This window comes from Cololabis saira, chromosome 13 (genome assembly GCF_033807715.1).
Source record: "Cololabis saira isolate AMF1-May2022 chromosome 13, fColSai1.1, whole genome shotgun sequence".
NCBI classification, from domain to species: domain Eukaryota; kingdom Metazoa; phylum Chordata; class Actinopteri; order Beloniformes; family Belonidae; genus Cololabis; species Cololabis saira.
In genome coordinates this window covers 7,034,478-7,058,074 of record NC_084599.1, presented here as the reverse complement: position 1 = coordinate 7,058,074, position 23,597 = coordinate 7,034,478, and positions in this window count along the sequence as shown.

Sequence of the window (23,597 nt, the reverse complement as noted above, 5' to 3'; positions counted from 1 at the left end):
CAGGAGATTGGAGTTGATCATTACACACTCGCTCCGGCTCAGAAGGCAGTGGCGGCTGTCCGCCTGCAGGGGGCGCTGTTTGCCCGTTTTTTGACTGGGAAATGAATGGAGTCGATTTCTCGGGACTTTACTAGAACAAACGAGAAGGTGTTCAGACACGTGTGCTTATGGGTGTCCTGTCAAGCACGTGCCACGCAAAATTATACCCAAATACAAGTATTGTTAAGAAACATTCCCTCAAATCTATCATCTCATTGGCTGAAAAACGATCATTCAAAACACGTTAGAGAATTCTGCTCAGAATTTAAAGCTTGAACGTCTTCAGATTTTTATGAAGATGCTGCCTAATCTTGATGGGTGTGAGATTGTAGCTTTAACCAACCGGCCGATGTGGGTGTCCATTAATTGCAGTTAATAATTAGGGATATTTTGCTCAGAAATGTAATGGATTTGAAATGAGAGTACATTTTAGATGAAAAACTGTGCCGTTCAAAAGTCTTAGGCACTCCTTAGTCCTGTTTTATCAATGTTTGAATGATATCCATATTTATTTTCTTGAAGATACAAACAGAAAACCTGGCTTTCTTAAATCCAAAATACAATGCAATCTTTAATATTTGTACTGGACAGTCTCCTTAGAAAGAAACTCATCCATTAAACAGGAAAAAAGGCATATGATGGACTAACGGATTAATATAAGCAGATGTTTGGTAGACTGAGCCCCACCTGACTCCCTATGAGCCTGTTTTGTAAAAATCAGAAGCTTCAAATTTGGCAGTCCTCTTCTTGTATTTTTCCTCTCATTTCCCTTCAGGGGTTAATAAAAGTAAGAGCTGAGCTGAAGTGCATGCTGGTCTTGTGTGCAGGCCTGACGATCATGGCCCAGGTGCAGCAGAGGAGCAGAGGTGTGCAGTATTTATGGTGCAGTCTAGTGTACAAACACACAGCGGTCCTGAGAGAGGGAGATAAAGCGTCTCCATTTTCCCTTTCAATTTCACATTTCCTTGGTGACCTCTTAGAGAGCAGGAGGTTTTAAGTGAACTCTTTATCCAGTTGGCTGCCCCTGGAGACGTCTGCAGACCGCTGTAAGCTCCCGCCAGCCTCTTGCAGCCCTGCTGCGCCTGTGGAGGAGAGCCGGCGTGTTCAGGGCTGCTCCCACAGCTCCCACGCTACCGCGCCGCCTTCACGGCCACGAAAAGGAATTTGATTTTCAGTACTCCTTGTTCTTTTTTAACTGTCCAGATTTGATTTTGTGATTGCTTCTCTACTTTCTGACCTGTTTCCATGACGTGTACATAAAAAAATAAAATAAAATCAAGTTTGAAAGGCTTAGATTTAAAAAAAATCCAGATTTTATCGTACTATTCGACTATTTCTTCAGATTCTAGACCAAAGCGGCGGTCTGTGGTCATGAGGAAAACATCTGGATGTGCATTTTGACATCAGCTGCCCAGGAAATAGCAAACACTGACTCACTGGTGTATTGATAAGATGCACACGTGCACACGTTGGCTGGTTCCTTCCCATTAAAGAAAGACAAAAACACTACTATCATTAAAATAACTTTAAACTGACAAAATAGCGGAGCAGATAAGTCACATAATCGTGCATTTGGTGATACAAGCATGAAAATTGGCATGAGCAGTCTCCATGGGTCACTTGACAAGAAAATTGGTCGGGCCACTTGAAATTTCAAGTTGGCGGCCATTTTTCAAGATGGCCGCCACCTTGGTTGATCAATTAAGTGATGTAATTGTTTGGTTGGTGATATAGGCATGAAAATTGGCATGAGCAGTCTCCATGGGTCACTTGACAAGAAAATTGTCCGGGCCACTTGAAATTTCAAGTTGGCGGCCATTTTTCAAGATGGCCGCCACCTTGGTCGATCAATTAAGTGATGTACGGTAATTGTTTGGTTGGTGATATAGACATGAAAATTGGCATGAGCAGTCTCCATGAGTCACTTATCAAGAAAATGCTACCAGCCACTTGATGGCAGCCATTTTTCAAGATGGCCACCACCTTAGTGGAGCAGTTAAGTGATGTAAAGTTGGTTATACAAGCATGAGAATTGGCATGAGCGGTCTCATTGTTCCCCTGACAAGAAACTGCTCACAGCCAATTGGGATTTCAAGATGGCGGACATTTTTTCAAGATGGCCGCCACCTTATTGGAGCATTTAGGAAAATACAAGCATGGAAACTGCCGTGAGCCGCCACTGGATCCTCAAAAGATCAATTTTCCCATATACATTTTTTTTTTTCAGTAAAGAGGACTTGGAGTCATTATTTTTTTTTTAAGTTTTGGATGATGCCAAAACAATTTTATGCCATGAAAAAAACCTCTAACACTTAGGCATAAAAGTACATTTGTGTTGATTTGGTGATTACGGGTAAATTAGACTAGAGATTAGACAATTGCAAAACTAAGTGCAAAGATGGTGCAGCAACCCATAGGCACTCGAGAGACCGTGAAACTCCATTTGCTGTTTACATTGGAATGGCGGTGTATGCTAAAACACGAAAGCGACTACTCATTGACCTACTTCATGAGAATGGGATATGCATCTCCTATGACAGGGTGTTGGAGGTTTCCGCACTGCTAGGAGAATCTGTGGTGAACCAGTATGTGGTAGATGGGGTTGTCTGCCCACCGATTCTGAGAAAGGGACTCTTCACCACATCTGCTATGGACAACATTGACCATAATCCCACAGCAACAACGGCACATGCATCCTTTCATGGTACAAGTATTTCTATGTTCCAACATCCAGGTCTTAACAATGAGGGTGAGATAAGGCCACCACTCCAACTTTCAGATGACAGACCAAGCAAAGTTCCTGAAATTCCTGAATCCTTCTCGAACATCCAACCAGCTTTCTTCAGAAAGAGAAACCCAGAGCCCCATCCTGTAGCCAACCTACCTTTACCAGACCTCACTGTATTCAACAGAAACTTGGCAGTTGGAGTTTGACTGGCTGGAGAAAGTTAGCCTAACCCAAGCAGTCGATGCTTCTGCCAATATAACATGGTCAGCCCACCATGCATCCCAACGGAGGAGCCTGGATTTTAAAGTCAGCATTACATCACTGCTTCCCCTCCCCCGAGACCAAGCCCACTCTGTTGCAACAGTAAAGCATGTCATGGACAAAGTTAGTGATACAGTGGCATTCCTGAATCCAAGACAAACGCCTGTCATAACTGCTTGCAAAACAGAACCCTCTGCAGTGGATGACAGCGACCTGCAAGCTTTGGTGAGACTTGTTGTGCTAATGTATGACAGATCCAGCGATGTCACAACTGTGAATGAGGCGAGGCTTGATCTCTTTGCCAGAAAGCAAAGACCATATGACCGGATCCCACCAACTCAAGCAGCACTCAAAGAGCATGCCAAACGTGCATCTTATGAGGCTGGATACGTGTGGGGACAGGCATTAAAGCGATAACCACAAATGCCAAGCCCATCTGACTGGGGATGGATAGAACAAGATGAGGAATGGAAAATCTTTTGGACTTTGCAGAGAGTTGTTGGGAGTTGACCAAATGCACCAAGGCATGTACTGGAAGGTGTAAGTGCTTCAGATATGGACTCACTTGTACATGTCTGTGTAGTTGCCCCTGCTAGATCCTATCTGCATATTCTTTTCGCCAGGGTTACTCCCCCTTGGCACCTGTGTTTTCAGGTGTAGACCTATGGCTCGGCTCCCCATGGCCACATCAGTTTGTCTTCAGTTTTACCAGTTAATCGCATTTTTAGTTTAGTTCTTTAGTATTTTTTTCCACTGGGTAATTGCCAGTGAGAGATATTTTTAGTTGAGGAGATACTTCGTAATGTCAGCACCTCTACCTTTTATTTGTGAGGGATATTTTCAGTTTATCATGGTTCCACGGCTTTGTCAGTCAGAGCTGCTGTTGCCTCTAGATCTGCCCATATTGCCATTCAGTAAATAATTGTTCAATTATTTTTTGGAGCGCTATCCATTCAGCACCAAAGCTGGCCATTTTAATAATCTTCCTTTTTGTTTCTCCATTCCTTAGTATTTATTTGACAACGTTACTGTCTGTTCATTTAGGTAATAATAAAAAATAAAAAAAAACCTCCCTTGTGAATGTTACCTTGTCGTGGTAAGGGAGCTTGTGCACTTCACTGAACCCTGAGAGCTATGCCGTTAGGAGGCAACTCCTGGCAGGTTTTACCACATTGGACAGGTCAAGGGTGAGGAGTTAGACAAAATACAGTAAAAAATCCACTCTTGGCCTTTTTAGGACCTCAAATTAAAATGGGAAAATATATTATTTAAAAATCCAGGTGGCTGCCATCTTGAAATTTCAAGTGGCTGTGAGCAGTTTCTGGTCAAGTGACCCATGGAGACTGCTCATGCCAATTTTCATGTCTATATCACCAACCAAACAATTACATCACTTAATTGATCGACCAAGGTGGCGGCCATCTTGAAAAATGGCCGCCAACTTGAAATTTCAAGTGGCCCGGACAATTTTCTTGTCAAGTGACCCATGGAGACTGCTCATGCCAATTTTCATGTCTACATCACCAACCAAACAATTACATCACTTAATTGATCAACCAAGGTGGCGGCCATCTTGAAAAATGGCCGCCAGCTTGAAATTTCAAGTGGCCCGACCAATTTTCTTGTCAAGTGACCCATGGAGACTGCTCATGCCAATTTTCATGCTTGTATCACCAAATGCACGATTCTGCCTAAAATCCACTCTTAGCCGCTCCACTAAAAGGAGGCATAAATAATATTTTACTGAGTAGCGACTGATCACAATCAGACGTTGCTGTCGAACTTTGGTTCTGGAAACAAAAGAAATGTAAATGAAACCGAACTGTACAAATGAGTTAGTATCTCCAGACTATAGTGACCTGCTTCAGGTGTCTTCAATCAACTACTTAAGGTTAAACGTCATCTCTGCTGGGTGGTATCATGGTGTTCACCGCGCCGAACCAGAGGAAGCAGAGAAAGGGTTGTCTGAGAAGGTGAGACGGCCCCGAAGCATCTGGGAGAACGTCCTTTTGACAGATGAGACAAGACGGGAGGTTTTTGACTCGTCAATATCGGCTCCATGTCCACAGGTGCAACAATGAAGCCTTGGAGGATGACGTGAAACATGGAGGAGGCTGGGTTATGTTCTGGAGCTGCTGCGCGTCTTCAGTCTGTGTTAATCAGGTTACAATGAAATCTCAAGAAGTTATAACAGACGAACGTGCTGCCCGGCTCCTCCAACGGGCCCAGAACAAACACCCAAGAATGGCTGAGGAGAAAACTTTGGACGCTTCTGAAGTGGCTTCTCCTACGAGACGTTTGTCATGTTTGTGATACAGAGCTGCAAACTCCCTCCAGGCGGTTACCTGAGGTGCAGGACTGACCTTCAGACGAGAAGTCTGCCACCGCTTCAGTCACACGGCACCAACGCAGTCGCCTGCTCTCGCTGCGTGGGCTTCTCTTTCCTTGACGCACCTCGCGGTGCTGTTTCAGGGACGTGTTGACTAATGATTTAGTTTCTCCTCTTCAGACTCTCCAAATACTCGATCAAGCGGAACAGTTTAAAGCAGAGTGTTGTTTTCTTTGAATCGTCTGGAAGTGGCTGGAGGAAGTGAATATCTTTAGGGGAGAGGGATACCCCGGTGAACCAAGAGCTAATGGAGATGACGGTCTCAGCGGGGAACATCTTTGTAAAAGCTTCGCCCCTGTTGCAAACAATCGCAGGGAGGGGCTGCGCATGCACCAGACTCTCCCGTGAACATCTGCTTGTGCCGTAGCAAATGCTATTGAGGTAACGTGGTCTTTTCCACATCTTTCAACACGCTGTGAGGCAGCTTTATGCACCAGTGTACCATGAGCTGAAAGCTCCCCAGGTGAAACCCAGATCCTGTCTTCCCTGCGCTGCCGCGTCTGCGTGGGTCGAGGAGCACCGGGAACCGCATCAACAAATCCATACTCAACCTTTTGTAAGTTGAAATTTTGATGACAGTTCCCAGTGTCAAGTTGTTCCCGATCAATAGACGGGGAGCAGACACCTTAACTGACACAGATAACGGCTGCCGTGCCGCTGCAGAGGCCGACACCCCCGTCTGCGTCGGATCAATAAGCGCCGCGTGTTCCCGACTCACGAGCTCGGGCCTCAACACTCCCAGTTTTCAGCTGGCTGCACTCGGCGATGACACACCGGCCCGGTTCCCCCCCAGCAGCGGGGCAAAACTGCCCAGCAACTCCCCAAGGTGGATGAATCGGTGATGTTACATGTGAGCTGGCTGTCAAAACGATTCTGTCATCTCCTCTGCTCGCTGGTATTTAAAGATGCTGACACACAGTGTTTTGGGTACCAGGTCTTGTTGAAAGTGATGGAGGCTTTTAGCCCCCCCTTCCCTCCCCACCCCTCCTCTTTTTTTTTCTTTTTAAACTCCCTTTATCCATTTAAGTGTTCACTGACGAGTTAGCATGTCTGTGTCACCTGTCACAGATGTCTCGCTCTCGCCTCCCCTTGACGTCATCTCATCTGGACCTTCCTTACAGTTTCATTTGGGATCTTTAACTTCACCGCGAGGCGTAATAGCAATATTTTCATCTTTAGATTAAATATTCATTTATCACAGCACTAATTAAAAAACACCCAACATGTGCTTTAGTGTGCACCTAGACGTGACTCTGCCTCTCCGTAGCTTCCCTGGATTTTCCTCACGTGTGGTTGAGCAGATATTGGTGGGTAGACGGTCGGAGTGAAGATGAAATACTGAGTAAAGGAGAGCGGATCAGATTCAGCTCCAGGTCATTAATGTTTCAGAGGACGCCGGAGGGAGAATGGGAGAGTCACTGCACTGCTGGGATCTATTTCTCTTGAAGCAGCTTCATCATTTTTGATCAGCACCTTCATACAATGGCCTGCTAAGTGCCCGTCTCTTGGTACTGGGACCTTACCAATAAATGATAAAAAAAAACAGCTGGAGATTCTGGCTTGATCCCACGCTTCCTTTCCTTCTGCCGAGAGGGCCTTTCCTCCTGTGAGATTTGAATAAAAGACATGAAGTTTGGGAGGTGGGAATGTTCCCGCTCTGGCCTCCTCTGGCCGGTTAGGACCTCAGGTGCTGCGGAGGTACTTAGCATCCACCGCTCGCTGCTGTGATCCCTACGATGGCTCCTACTTTGATCCTGCTGCAGTCTGACACATGACCACAAAGACCCCTGAATGGGCATTAGCGCAGGCTTCAGCAAACCCAACATCTGTGCCTCCCAGCAATACCGCCGCTCAAATCATTCATTAAATCAGAACACAAAAAGTAACTTTACTTGAATGCTCGGGCATAAATATTTGATCGAGGCTGAGAATAAATCTTTGTCGTTTTGTACAGCTTCCTCCAGCTGTGGGCTTCTCTTATAGATCTTCTTTTGCTTTCCCCGACTCTGCTACTTAGATACAGGCACACGCTCGGATTCGGCCATTTGTGAAATGGATCTTATGAATATTTTAGAGAGATTCATAGCTACAATCAGACCTGTTTAAGGGGACGACGTGTCTCGGCGCAGCGGCATGCTCTCTCACAACCGTCTTCTGTCTGCACGCTGGAGCTGATATAAAGCAAAAGAGGTTTTGTGTGTTTTTTTTGACAGAAGCATCGAATGTCCCTGTATCCTAACATGTTCTCACCTAGCTGACATTTCGGCTACACAATCATGGTTTGTTTGTGTGCAGCCTCTGAAACGATGCGCTCTGCAGTTCATGCAGGAGTTTACACGTTTTATTGAGCTGCATCAGAAATGAACCGTGGTTCAAAAGTGCCTGAAAACAGATCTCAGCTAAATTATTGAAACAACTTTAAATACGACTACAATAGAGCTCCTAATACAGATGAATTATGGGAGGTGTTGGGCCACAGCCCTGTGTGAACAGGGGAAGCCTCAATTTCAACTTTGATGCCTAACTCTGAGACCAGCCTCGATTTTAAAACTGCATTATCTTAACGTTGGCCGCATGGTCTTAAAACAAAGGAAATTAAGGAATGACTCCAAAGACCAGTGGGCTTTGCAGTTAATTGTCCTTCCGGGGGTCGTGTGAAAGTGACACGCGGACAATGCATTGGTTAGTAACCCTGATTAACAGCAGGCCCCCCTGCTGACGTGAAGAGTGCTCTGCTGGTGGTTAAATAACAGTGGTTTCCCAAATCTAGCTCTCTCAAACTTTCTTCATCACAAGAGAAACGTCCACGGTCCTTACAGTCTGTAAGGACTACACCTCATCTCTGATCAGCGTGACCAGCATCAGCCGAGGGTCCATCCCGCTAGCTGCGCTCGTGAAAGTCCACTGGTTACCAAGAACCAGTGAACGCATCCTTCGTCCAGCCGCATTACAACGGAGTGACCGGCAAATGTTCCGATGTTTCAGAGTGGAACAGGGCTTGTGCGCGACGAGAGAATGTGACCCAGCTAGGATGAACAGGAAAAGGGGGACAGCCCGGCTGCCAGTGACACTCCATTCTCCGTCTCTGAGAGACAGGAAGAGAAAGAGGACAAGGGAGCCGCTCACAGCTGAACCACCGGCGGAGCGTAACATCAGTAACCTGTGGGTCGCGACCAGGACCAGGAGTTCCACAACCACCAGGACGCCGCCGACTATGTCTCAGCCATCTCAAAGATAGAGGCTTGTGTCTGGGCAGAGTTATTTTAAAGAGGTTAGCGTTGATTGAATTTGCTGTTGTTTGTTTGCTTATTACTGTGTAACGTGCTGACGGTCTCTCAAGCGGACCAGGGGTTGTTACGGTTGTATTTTTATATTGTTACGGGCTGGTGTAGGTGGACCCATATAACGTGTTCCCTCACTACCGAAGCGGTTCGTGCTCCTGTTTCCCCGTCAAAAGCTTAGAGCGAGTGTGGTGTATTTTGCTCCGCACACTGGCTCCTGATTGGGAAACAGCAGAACGATAAAGGTACCGGTGGTGAGAGATCACGTTTCCTTCCCTCCTTACTAACCCACACGGACAAGTTAGTATCCCAGCCATCAGGCCTCCGGTACTTTCAGATACCGCTGGGTGGAGGAAACCTCCCACCGCAGTTTTGAAAAGTCTGCAAAATCACCACGTGACTTCGTCCGCCATCTCTCTTTGGGGTTCTACGTGACGTTGTCCGCCATTTTGCTTTTGGTCCACGTTATGTGACGCTGTCCTGAAACACACACACACATACTGGCCCACACACACACGTAGATGATCTGAAGTTTGTGTTTACTGTTAGTTAGTTGTTGTTTATGTGTAGTTTAGTTTACTACGGAGATGTGCTGTATATGAATGCATCTGTTCATTGTCTTCGCAGGTTGGATAGTGTGTATTCATACCGCACTGAGATTTATAACAAACTGTGGTTCTCTCAGCCATCCCTTTCTTGTCTAGACTAAAGTACTTAAATTGGTCATCGTTACAGGCTCGTCGCCTCAGTCATTGGTATATGTTCATTTATAAAGCCATTCTGGGTAATAAGAAGCCATTCCTTCTTATTTATCTTCTCTTTTAACATGGAAACAAGGTTATAATCTCCGCTCAATGATGATTTTGCATTTGGTTGTTCCAAAAATAAGAACGGAATTGGAAAAAAGCTTTTAGGTTTTCAGCGCCAGATGCTTGAAATAAACTTCAATCCGAACTGCATTTACGAAACCTCATACCTGTGACTGAATTTAAAGCTCTGATGAAAACAGTGGAGTTAAGAATCTCTGTGTCAGGGTTTGACACTTCCCCCCAGTTTGAGTTTCAGTTCTGTCCCTCCTGTTTCTCCTTTGCCCTGATTGTGTCTGCACCTGTGTCTCATCGTGTCTCGTTATCCCCTGTGTATATCTGGTCTTGTCATTCCTTTGTTGCCTGTCGGTCCGTACTGTTTGTTCCTTCCATGTACTCCTGGTTTTCGATCCCTGTATACGTGAGTTGTTTTTGATCCTGCTCTGCAGCATTTTAGTTTGGCTTTTTTGTGGAATAAATCCTTCTGTTTTTTGAGAACTCCTGCCTCCAGCCTCCCTCTCTCTCCTTGCGTTTGGGTCCTCAACACCACGCCTTGTGACAGAACGGACCGACCAGCATGGACCCAGCAGGAGAGAGTGCATCGGCCCCTGCTCCGGTGATGGTCCCGGACCCCCCACAGCCTGCGCCTCGGACCCGGGTACCCCCGCAGCCTGCGCCTCGGACCCGGGTACCCCCGCAGCCTGCGCCTCGGACCCAGGTACCCCCGCAGCCAGCGCCACGGACCCGGGTCCCCACTCGGGCAGCTCCGGGGATCCTCTGCCCCCCGACGCTGGCTCCCCGCATCCTGTCTGCCCCTGTTCCGGCGCCCCGCATCCTGTCTGCCCCTGTTCCGGCGCCCCGCATCCTGTCTGCCCCTGTTCCGGCGCCCCGCAGCCTGTCTGCCCCTGTTCCGGCGCCCCGCAGCCTGTCTGCCCCTGTTCCGGCGCCCCGCAGCCTGTCTGCCCCTGTTCCGGCGCCCCGCAGCCTGTCTGCCCCTGTTCCGGCGCCCCGCATCCTGTCTGCCCCTGTTCCGGCGCCCCGCATCCTGTCTGCCCCTGTTCCGGCGCCCCGCATCCTGTCTGCCCCTGTTCCGGCGCCCCGCATCCTGTCTGCCCCTGTTCCGGCGCCCCGCATCCTGTCTGCCCCTGTTCCGGCGCCCCGCATCCTGTCGGCCCCAGTTCCTGAGGCGATCCTGGATGGATCTGTCAAGCCCCCAGACCAACCTCCTGACCAGCCTGCCAAGCCCCCTGACCAGCCTGCCAAGCCCCCAGACCGACCCCCTGACCAGCCTGCCGCAGTCCCAGACCGACCCCCTGACCAGCCTGCCGCAGTCCCAGACCGACCCCCTGACCAGCCAGCCGCAGTCCCAGACCGACCCCCTGACCAGCCTGCCAAGCCCCCAGACCGACCCCCTGACCAGCCTGCCAAGCCCCCAGACCGACCCCCTGACCAGCCTGCCAAGCCCCCAGACCGACCCCCGGATCCGCCTGTTACGCCCCAAGGGCGACCCCCCCGAACTGCCTCGCCGGTCTGCCCGGCACCGAGGACGGCCCCCGGAACACTCTCGCTGGTCTGCTCGGTCCCGAGGACGGCCCCCGGAACTTTGGCCGTGTGTGGTTTGGGCCCTCCTCCGGGCCCCCTCCACCTGCCTTGGGTGTGGACTGTTGGGACATCTGGGATCTGTCCCTTGAGGGGGGGGTACTGTCAGGGTTTGACACTTCCCCCCAGTTTGAGTTTCAGTTCTGTCCCTCCTGTTTCTCCTTTGCCCTGATTGTGTCTGCACCTGTGTCTCATCGTGTCTCGTTATCCCCTGTGTATATCTGGTCTTGTCATTCCTTTGTTGCCTGTCGGTCCGTACTGTTTGTTCCTTCCATGTACTCCTGGTTTTCGATCCCTGTATACGTGAGTTGTTTTTGATCCTGCTCTGCAGCATTTTAGTTTGGCTTTTTTGTGGAATAAATCCTTCTGTTTTTTGAGAACTCCTGCCTCCAGCCTCCCTCTCTCTCCTTGCGTTTGGGTCCTCAACACCACGCCTTGTGACACTCTGTATGCAAGTGTTTTAATTAATGATGTCTTTATGTAATTAATTTATTTGTTTGTTTTTTATCGTTTAATTCAGTAACTATGTTGCTGCTATCTTGGCCAGGTCTCCCTTGTGAAAGAGACCCCTAATCTCAATGGGACTATAACCTGGTTAAATAAAGGCTTAAGTAATTAGGTTAAGAAGTGTGATAGGTGTGAAGTTACCGTGGAAGAACCCTGGATGAGGCAGAGACGGCTAGAGACGGAGAGCCACAGTGAAACATTCAGAGGCTGCTGCCCAGGTACAAGCAGATACCATATCCCAATCATGGTAGGGGTTTAAGTTCTTAATTAGTGGTCTTACCTTCACGCCATTGGGGCGTCCGTCCAGTATGGTTACCTTGACAACAGGTGTCATCAATCAAAGGTGTGGATTGTCTCTGGAGGACTCCCTTCACACTGTGGACGGTCAACGCCGTCTGAGCGGGCTTTTTCCACAGTCGTTTCTGGCCACAATCTGAAGTTTTTGAAGTGTTTTCATTTCCACCGGCTCGTTGTCCAAATGTATAATTTACAGTTCTGAACCATGAAAACGCGTTTATCTTTTATTTGTGCTGAGGTTCACTTCCCAGCCGTTATTTTCCTCTTACCACCACGAAACTCTGGAGCTTGCAAGAATTTGTTCACGCGCGTCTAAACTCTCGTTATCTCGTCTGCACTCGCTAGAAACCCTCCACGGCTCTGGCTCATGTCGTCTTGTGTTCGGAATATTTTCTTCTTCTTTCAGAAGCCTTTTAACCCCAGAATCCTTTTAATGTCACCTTCAGGATTCAGACGTTGTTAGATACAGCCTCGTGTGAGAGCTGAAACCAGGCCAGCGTGGCGGCACACGCAGTCAGTGACACCAATCCAGGGGTTCTGGTGTGCAAAGCCTGTAAACCCAGTCCAGAGAGGACGGGGCCAGTCTCTGGTCTCTGGTCTCTCTGGTCTCTCTGGTCTCCGGTCTCTCCGGTCTCTCCGGGCTCTCTGGTCTCTGGACCCTGGTCTCTGGTCTCTCTGGTCTCTCCCGTCTCTCCGGTCTCTGGACCCTGGTCTCTGGTCTCTCCGGTCTCTCCCGTCTCTCTGGTCTCTGGTCTCTGGTCTTTCTGGTCCCTGGTCTCTGGTCTCCAATCTCTCTGGTCTCTCCGGTCTCTGCAGCGCTGCAGCTCTCCTGGTCCAGGACGAGGCTCTGCTCCACTCCATCTGGGGTGATATGTGATGCTAAATGAGGCGAGAAAACGTGTGTTTAACTGAGTGTCCGGAGCCTCCTGCCCCCGTTGTCAGACCCGTAGGTCCCCGACCATTATACCCCCCCCCCAGCCCTCCCCCGGCCCCCGCGGACCCGGCCCTGCTGTTCAGGACCCCCAGACCAGGTCCAGGCTAATGGAAGGCTTTCAGACGGCCAGGAGAAATGTGGGCTCTCATCTAGGCCGGACCGAGACACGCAGACGTCCTGGGATATGATCGGATTCACACTTCAGGAGACTGACAGCTCCATGGCCACACCCTCCACACTCATGCATGACCGCATGACCACAGACACACACGCACGCACGCACTAGCTCATATTGTATAAAACACTGAGTTATTAAAATCAATGTAACTTTATATTAAAAACAAACAAATATTCTTCAACATTTTGAATAATCCCTCAACTGTGTCTGGAAGACCACGAAGTTTCAAATTATCACCTGAAAGTTAAGAAAAGTACAACGAGGTTCTTCTGTTCTGGTTCCTTTCGTGTGAGAAACCGGTTCCAGGTTTGGGTTTGTGAGGCAGACAGCATCTCCTCTGATGTTTTACCAGTCAGTGGTCTCCAGTGTCCTGTTCTTCACCGTGGCCTGCTGGGGAGGCAACGTCTGTGCCAGGGAGACGCTACCAGGCTGAACAAGCTGGTGAAGAAGCTCTGTGGTGGGGACCAGGTTGGACGGCCTGGAGGTGCTGGCTAAACAGAGGATGGGGAAAAAACTGGCGGCCGTGTTGGCCAATCCCTCCCATCCACTGCACATGGAGCTGACGGGGATGAGGAGCAGATTCAGCCACAGATTTGTCCTCCCCCGTCAGACCACAAAGAGATTTGGACAGTCTTTTATTCCAGCTGCACTCCGGCTCTCCAACCAGGCCCTGCAGGCCCAGGGAGACCTGGAGCTGGAGTTGATCAGTAACTGACTTGGACTTTTATCTGCACATGTTACACTTTGGCAAACTTTGGCAAACAGTGTCCAACAAACACTTTCGTGTTTGTTGGACCAGCAGGGTGTTTATATGTACTGTTGCATGTCAACTCTGTTTTTCTGTTTGTCTTCCTCTTTTTAAACGTCATGAGCTGTTTGACAACTGATTTTCCCACTGGGCGGTAGGGTTGCACGGTATACCGGTACCAGTATAGTACCACGGTACTAGAGTTTTGAAAACGGTACTATACCAGCATTTAAAAACAAACGGTACTTTTATATATTTTTTCTATGCAAACGAATTGGTAAATTGGAGCCTGTCTCTTTAAGCACGGCGAGGTCCGCGAGTGTGACGTAGTTGCAGAAGCAGAGCCGCCTCCCACTCCCACTCGCATGCGGAGGAGGAGAGAGATACGAGTCGCGTGGTAAGCCGCGTTTATACTTGCAGTTCAGAACGCGTACGCGAGACGCAGGATACGCGTGACGTCACGTCTCGCGTATCCTGCGTATCCTGCGTACATTTGACGCGTCGACGTGCACGTTCTCAAAAAGACACTGAACGCGTACGCGACCTGCAGTTCTCGCTCTGGCCGCTAGTATCGCTGTTCCCGGTCTGATCCCGGCTGGCACGATTATGCTGCTCTCCCCTGGAGAAAGTTCCCCGTGCATATATTTATGCAATATTTAACTTCCCCCCAGGGTTTCCGTTGTCCGCTAAAATATGCCGAAGTCCGGTATTTTATAATCTCTCCGGTCAAAATACTCACTGGTGCTGCGGGACTAGAGTGCCCGGGAGTACCGCGGATGGCGAGCCCCGGCCGCCGAGCCCCGGCCGCCGAGCCCCGGCCGCCGAGCCCCGGCCGCCGAGCCCCGGCGACCGAGCCCCGGCGACCGAGCCCCGGCGGAGGTACGCGCCGAGCCTCGGTGCCTCCCGGAGCCGGGAGGAAGCGGAGCCGGGAGCCAGGAGTCAATTGACGGGACTTATTTTATTTTAAATACTCTGTTTTTCAATAAAAATACTATTGAATGACTTGGAATCATATTAGGAACAATACATTTTTTGACCATGTTAATCTTTCTTATATATTGACATCTACTTCTCCATATGAACCTAAAATTAACTGGATTTATTGTTTCGTCATTCTTGTTGAGATGGGTGAGGAGAATGCTGGATAAATTAGTCTGGAAAGACTATCCACTTTTGATAATAAGCAATAATAATAAGATAAGATAAAATAGTCCTTTATTACTCCCTCAACGGGGAAACTCACGTAGCAGAAGTACACACACACACACACAGGGAAGGGGGTAAAACAGTAATATAAATAAGTAATACAAATTAATAAAGAGTAATAATAATAATAATAATGTTATGGTTTTCTTTAGCTTCCTTCTAGGCACCCAGAGCTTTACAGAGATCATTATTCATTCACACACATTCTCCCCGGTGGTAGCTCCGTCTGTAGCCGCAGCTGCCCTGCAGACTGACGGGAGCGTGGCTGCCATATCGCGCCAAACGGCCCCTCCGACCACCACAAACATTCATACACACTCATACACATTCACACGATGTTATAATCTCCTACATCATCCAATATTGTCCTGTAAAAGTGTTCGTTTTTCTAATCTGCTACCGCTGCTGCTGCTACTACTTCTGCTACTTAATATAAGTAGCTTTTCCAACTGTTGCTCTGCTTACTGCCCCCTATCGGTCACCATCGGTATGACAGGCTCTACTCGGGTGGTACGCGACGTACGCAGTGGAGCATGAACAGACACAGCAGGCTACGCAGGCTACGCAGGTTACGTGCGTAGAGTATATTTCCGGCTGTAGACAGACAGAGCGGGTTGAAATTAAGTAAATAGAGAGAGATGGCAGCTGCAGAAAAGCCCGTACTTTTGGACAAAATGGGGGCCCGGAGTACGGTGTGGAAATATTTCGGGTTCAAACCGAGCAATAAGGGCGAGCCACTGAACTCAGAAGCACCGCAGTGCAAGCGCTGCTACAAAGTGTGTCTCGCAAAAGGAGCAAACACTTCAAACTTGTCGAAACACTTAAAGGACAACCACGCGGACTTGTTCCACGACTTCAGTCAAGAACGACAGCTGATAACTTTGTTCACCAGTTCACTGCACTGTCATGTCATGAAAGAAGTACAGAGCCTCTCCCAGCCCATAGTAAACCTACAGTAGCCTATACACAGAGAGTTAAAACATGTCCATGGTTAATAAATGCAATTTTTAAAATATATATATAAAAAAAAAAAATTGCATTCTTAAAATATTTAAATAGATTCCACAGACTAGAATATAACTTTAATATATTTGTATATATTTTAATATTATTTAATGTTTCATATATATTATAAACCATTAAGGCAATGAATTATATGAATGAATTATTATTATATTGAAACACACTTTTGTAAAACATTCCATTAGCCTACAATATCTACTCCTATCCTACAGGACTGTCTCAGAAATTAGAATATTGTGATAAAGTTCTTTATTTTCTGTAATGAAATAAAAAAAAAAAAAATGTCATACATTCTGGATTCATTACAAATCAACTGAAATATTGCAAGCCTTTTATTATTTTAATATTGCTGATTATGGTTTACAGTTTAAGATTAAGATTCCCAGAATATTCTAATTTTTTGAGATGGGATATTTGAGTTTAATAATTAGAGTTTTTTTGAGTATAATCACAATATTCACATTTTCTGAGACAGTCCTATAAATGATAGAATGAGCCTCAATTTATTTTTCTAGTTATGCCCATTTAATGTTTCATGTGGCCTATAGTTTCAAAACACAAACCTTTTGAACAATGAGAACAAGTAAAATAAAGCAATGGCATTCAAATTAAAATGACCATGTTAATTAAAATACTGTACCCCCTCCCTCCCCCAATTACAGAAGTCTAGTGCTCCTGGCAGTATCTGTGTATTCCAGCATCAAGCTGTGCATCTGAACGTGTCTTCAGCACATCTGGGAATATCTGCAGTCCAAGGCGTTCTAGACTGACCGAGGAAAATGTACACATTCTTGTTTTCTTGGCTAAGAACCTGAAAAAATGAAAAACATTGATAGCCCACCAGCCACCCTAGGAGGAGTTTTTGCTGCTACAGTATTTTATTTAACATGGTGACTTTAATTTGAATGGCATTTCTTTATTTTTCTTGTTCTCACTGTTCTAAAGGTTTGAAAATTTTAATATCCCATGCCAATTATTTATTTTATTCATTGTTGTTATTGTTCGCAAAGTCTGCTTTAAAATAAAGGAAAATATTGACATTTGAGAGTGTTCCACCTTTTTACAAAAAGTATCGAAAAGTATCGAAAAGTATCGAAATACATATTGGTATCGGTATCGAAACAGAAATTTGGTATCGTGACAACCCTACTGGGCGGTATACCGGTTCAAACCGAATACCGGTGTTTATTTTTCTTATGATATGAATTTTTCATATACCGTAATACCGTTGAGTATGTACAGTAGCGTACACAACGTTGGGAACGCCGCGCGGCGCTACGTTCCACCGTGCTGGAAACTGTTTGTGAGGGGACTGTTTAGCAGTAGTGATAGACCGATTGTTCGGTAACCGAAAATGTTCGGCCGAAAATGGCAAAAAAACACTTTTGGTGTTCGGTGGAATAAGTGGGGAAAAACCAAACAATTAATAACGCCGTTGTAATATAAGGAAATAGACTGGCCGCTCCCGTACCTGTTGCACCACAAACATAAATCGTTGGCCAACCCAAAAGTAACCACATAAGAATTTGACCTAGCATTCACCAGGAGGTGGAACCAAAACAACATAATGCTGGGAAATTAGAAAATGTTCAGTTTTTTATTTTCAATAAATATTTTCTACCTTGTAATTTTGTAAAAGATTTTTTTCTTTGAAAAGCATGCCTAAATCAAATGTATTTGATTTATGCAATGGTGAAAAAATTGGCAAAATAAATGAAAAACTGCGAAGAACCATGTTCGGTATTCGGCCAAGTGTTTATTATTATTTTCGGTTTCAGTCACAAATTTTCATTTCGGTGCATCACTATTTAGCAGTTGCATTGTTTACAGCGGACATATGTGGGTGAAGATGGCTGAAAACGAAAGTCCCACAACTGTTCCAGAACATGACACAGGGGAACTTTAAAAAAGACGACGTCCAACAAACGTCAATCATCTGCAAGTGTTCTAAAGCTAAAGTTGTAGCCGCGGGAGGCAACACTAGCAACTTGCTCCACCACCTTAGCCGCAAACATGTGATAGAATATCAAGAATGCATGAAGCTCAGATCTGCGTCCACCACGTCTACAGGTAACACTAGAAGTGCGGGAGAAAAGTAAAGTCAGACAACACTTAAAGTCTTTAAGTGTTGTCTGACTGATTCTCTCACTTCATTAGAATCATAAGTGCCGCCACCTCATTGTAAACGGCATCATTTTGTGAGACCATTTCCTCCTCATGACAGTAAAATAGGCCATTCTAAGCCAATTTACTGCAGCAATTCCTTTCCAAATCATTAGAAAATGTGGTTAACACCCAGTTGTGCATGAAAAAAAAAATAACCCTAACCATCACATTAAAGCAGTCGTGATGAATTTACCCGGCGGAGGCGGTGGTGCAACTAATCTTAGAGAGATTCCGTTTTAGAAACACATTCACTTCTAAACTATGAAACTTGCACTTTATTTCTTAAAATAAAGAGAAGACAACGTCTAAGAGGCTGGTGAGGTGCAAGACGATACAGAAACGTTGGATACCAACAGTGTATAAAAAATGTTGTTCATTTTTGCCATTTGTCAGGTTTCATGACCCCTGGTTTATGAGATCTCGTGTCTCTCTGATGAGTATCAGAACCAGGGGGAGCTTACCAGATATTTACCTAGTTTAATGCAATTAAAACATGTGAAAGGGGGGGTTGAGGAGAGTCCTATGACCCGGACGCCCCCCCCCCCCTGTCAGCCTGTCAGCTGCCCTGCTGCGTGTTTTGTTGTTATTTTCTTTCCCTGCCTTGTGCCTTTTCTTTTCCAGCGTCATGAATAATTTGTGTCCATGCCTTGTTGCTCGATGACAGCTGTACAGTTGGTTTGCACTCTGTTCTCCAGATCAGGTGAATAATGAATAAGCCCACGCAACAAAGGAGCCGCGACTTCTCCCCCCGTGTCCCGGCGCGGGTGGCGTGTCAGGTGCGCGCACAGGTGAAGGCTCCTCCTCCATGCCAAGACTTTCTGTTGTTTTTTATTAAAAAGGTATGTGTTTGAGTTTCCCATCTGTTTGTTGATGCTGTTAATCTGTGCTGTTTCTCTAGAATCTGACGTCACAAACCTGGCCTGTATCAGAGGATCTCAGTAACTGGCCAAACCTGTGTGAAATGTGCTGAACGGTGCACGAGCGCAAATACCACCTTATTATTACTCTCACATGCACAACAGAACTGCTCCCCCCGGGGATATAATCATATTTGCTCTCTCTTTATCACCTCTCACAAAGAAGGATCTCACCAGATGTTCCCCAGATACCTGTCACCTGCGTGGATGTGCTCTCAGTCTTTGTTTTTATTTATTTATGAGGAATTACTTTGTAGATTTAAAAATCATGAATCATTTTTTTCAAAAAGAAAATGTGGATTTACAGGAGGCCTTTGTATATAGGTTGTATGATGGGTATACTGTCTGTTGATGCTGTTTTGAGTTTGAATGTATGTTCTTATATGGATGAATAAACAAAAAAAACTTTAATGACAAAAAAAAATCTTTTTTAAATGTAACCAAATTTTAGTGGAGCTTTCTGACCTGTTAAAATGTTCTTTTCAAATGTTTATTTCTGGATTTCACCTATTTTTGCTCAATTTATACTTGAGAAAAATAAACCCATAATAAACATTCTCACTGGAGTCTCGTTTGAGAATCTGTCGCAGTTCACTTCCATGCCAAAAAGAACTAAATCAAACACCGAAATGGGTCTCTGAAATGTCTTGTATTATTCATGTTTAATTCCAGATTAATAAAACATCCAAAAACCACAAAAGGACCTGCAGCTTCCTAATTGCACAACTGTGTCTGTCAGGGTCAATGAAGCTGTTGGTGAATCTGCACTCAGGGCCACGGTGCAGGTCTGGCTGCATGCAGGACCCATGCAGACTGCACTGCTCTGATTACTCGCCCTGCACAATCGATGAGGCTGTATTCATATTTGATATGCCTCGGGGCCGCTGGAAAATGGTTCCACGGAAATCCACCCGTGCCCTTGGAGGAAATCTGGCCTCCCTTCATGCGGGTTTGAAGAGTTTTGCTTGAAAAAAAGGGATTTGGTCTGAGATTGCAGTCCCAGACCTCCACCAGAGAGAATCCCCTTGTTTTCTTTTTTTAGAAAGAAAGCCAAACCCGCAGAGGAGATGTTTCGGGAGGCCCACGTCACGGCCAGGGGCGCCTCCAAAAATGTTTCATAGGGGGGGGCCAGATGGGACCACTTAAATTCTTGGGGTGGACACCAAAACTAAAAGCCATCATTACAGGATTTTATTGTACTGTTGTAGTATACAAGCTCAGAAATACTTTTTTTTTTTTTTACTTTCTAATCTGCATATATATTAATGGTTAATACCATGTTGGTAAAAACCTAAGGCATATATATATATATATATATATATATATATATATATATATATATATATATATATATATATATACAGTATATATATGCATTTTCAATATATAATATATATCATGTATATTTTAATATATCATATATTTAATATATTTATTTTATTAATACATATATATTTTTATTTATTTTTTTGTATATATATATATATATATATATATATATATATATATTAAAAAAAATTTAAAAAAATTTGTATTATTATTAGGCTCAGAAATATTTAAGGAAACGCCTACTGATATACATTTTGCCCAAATGATTTGGGATGAAACCCATAACTGTCGATAGAATCTGTGACCGGCAAGTGTTTTTTTTTTTATTGAGGCCAGTGGGGTGGCCAGCAAGTTTGTAGGGGGGGGCCATGGCCCCCCTGCCCCCCCCTGGTGGCACCACTGGTCACGGCTGACGTCCAGGCGTCAGACATCACACCTGAGAGCAGCGGTCAGGCTGCTGGCTCGGGGCTGCCTCGCAGTCCTAAAGGCACTTAACAGCAGACCCAGCTTCATTTCAGGTGGAGGAGGTTCCCCCGGGTGCAGAACCAGCACCCCACCCAGAGCTCGGAGGGAGTGGGTCGTAGATGGAATCAGAACCAGCTAAGCTCTGGTTCCATCTACGACCCACTCCCTCCCTCCTGCGCGCCCCTGTGCCCCCCTGCAGGAAATCCTCATCTAAACCAGAACGCCTTCTCTGCTCTGCTTTGCTCTGCTCATCCGGGGATTTAAAATATTCAGTATTTTTACAGACCTGGATGTTGTACGATTTGGGATAACTGAAGCATTAAAAGAGAAAGAAGCAAATCCTTGCGAGTCAGTGATTTCTATGAGTATTGAGAGGAGAAGAGGATGATTCCTCTCTGGTTCTTCTGGCCTCTCAGGACCCCAGACATGTTATTCTTTCAGGCCTGCAGGCCCGGCGTGTTCTGTCCAACCCAATCTACCAAACCAAGCTGCAGCAACATGAACAATATCATCTCTTTATTTTATTATCATTTATCTCACATTATGGGATGGATCCCTGCTGCAGTCTTCCCACACAAGACCTCTCCAACACGCTGAGAAGGACATGTCAAGAAAAATGTCATGATGGTTTGATAGAGAGTGAAATGTATCTTATTTCCAACCCTGTCCTCGGTGATGACTCAGGCGTGAACAAAGTGCCCCACGGGGAACTCCCAGGAGGACCTATATATATATATATATATATATATATATATATATATATATATATATATATATATATATATATATATATATATATATATATATATATATGTATGTATGTATGTATGTATGTATGTATACATACATACATACATACATACATACATACATACATACATACATACATACATACATACATACATACATACATACGTGTGTGTGTGTGTGTGTGTGTGTGTGTGTGTGTGTGTGTGTGTGTGTGTGTGTGTGTGTGTGTGTGTGTGTATATATGTGTAAACTGGGACATGAAGGAACATAAGTGGAAAATGTAATATATATGTTGTTGTAAAGTCTATCCAGCGTGACATTGGTGATAAATTTGCTTTTGTCATTACAGAAATATGGAACTACCATCCATTCAGAATCCAGCCCCACACTCACAAGGATTTTTGGTTGTCATTACATGTCTATGTCATGTTTGACTTTACTGGTGAAGTTTGTTTCACAAGTGAGATTTTAATCAACGTACACTTACAAAATACGTGGTCTTTTGTGTTCTGCTGCAAGCTTTGCTGTTCTCTATTGTTTAAATTGTGTTTTTGTATTCTGATTGTTGTACGGCAACCTTGAGTGCCATGAAAGGCTCCTAACAAATGAAATGTATTCTACTACTATACCGTCATGCAAAGTGATTTACATCTGAGAGAACAACAACCTGCACTATTGGGATTACAGTGAAAATAAAATCCCGAATCTAATGAAGATAATCGTGCAGAAAAGCAGAAGTGTTTGTCCCGCTGAAGCTGCAGAATCTCAGGGAGGAACCGGCCCAGTCAGAGCCCGACCAGAACCACGGACGGCCTGAAGAACCACGTGCCTGGGACTTAAATCAGATACCATTTCATGGTAAATCTAAGCAGAAAATCTGTGGTTGCCGTTTTTAAATCTCGGATTTATTTTAAACTCATACTTCAGAAGGCATTTTAACTTTTGGGACTTTAAAAAAAAAATCTTTTTCGCATATGTTGATATCTGCGGGAAATAATTGATCTGACATCTGACAACAAATGACCAGCAGGTGAGCGCTATAATGTTCTCATTTAAATGAGTTGAAAGTCATTAAAGATGTCTTATTACCCTACTTTGGCGGGAGCCAGATCCTCTTCAGAAATACTTGTCTTTTTCCAGAGTTTCTAACATTTAATTAAATTTTAAAAAAAAATAACGGTGAAAAATACACTCCGTTGTCCAGTTGTGACCAGAATTAGCTGGAGTTTAGACAGCTTTGATTACACGTTATTAAAAAAGATTTGTTCAACTGAATCAAAGTCGGGGGGCAGTGAAGGTTTCCTTAATTAAATGTCCAACACTTCAGATGTACAAGTTCAGATTTCAAGAACCTCAATTTGATTGATCATTGAAATTCTTTAATGTCCCCCAAATGTGGCAAAATCTTATTGTTGGAGCCATTCAATGATCTCTGATTTCATTAATTATTGTGATTAATATTATTATTATTATTATTATTATTATTATTACTATTATTACTATTATTATTACTATTATTATTATTATTCCTCAAGTATTTAGTTGTATTATTTAGTTTAGTTTATAGTTGTTGAGGAAACGGCAGCAGGTTCACAACTGGACATATGTCGGATAAAGTATTGCCTTTTACAGCGTTTTCTTTCTTTCTTTTCCTTTCTCTTCTTTTCGCCCTCATAGACTAGTAATGGCATTTGGTAACGGTTGGACCCGTTCACGCTGTTTCAGGTAGAAACACAGTCTGTAATTGTCATAATAAACATGGGCCTGCGGGCACTTACAATCACGGCAGCCAGCGGCTGAAACGGCCCACTCAGCTTTTTATTGTTAACGTCCAACTTCAGCTTTGATCACGCTCTCTTTGGGTCCGATCTAAATACAATGCGATTAATATTGTCATATGATAAAAATAAATGATTCAGAGAGAAATAATAATGATTATAATTCTATAAAATATTTGGGCTCCCTCTAAAGAAA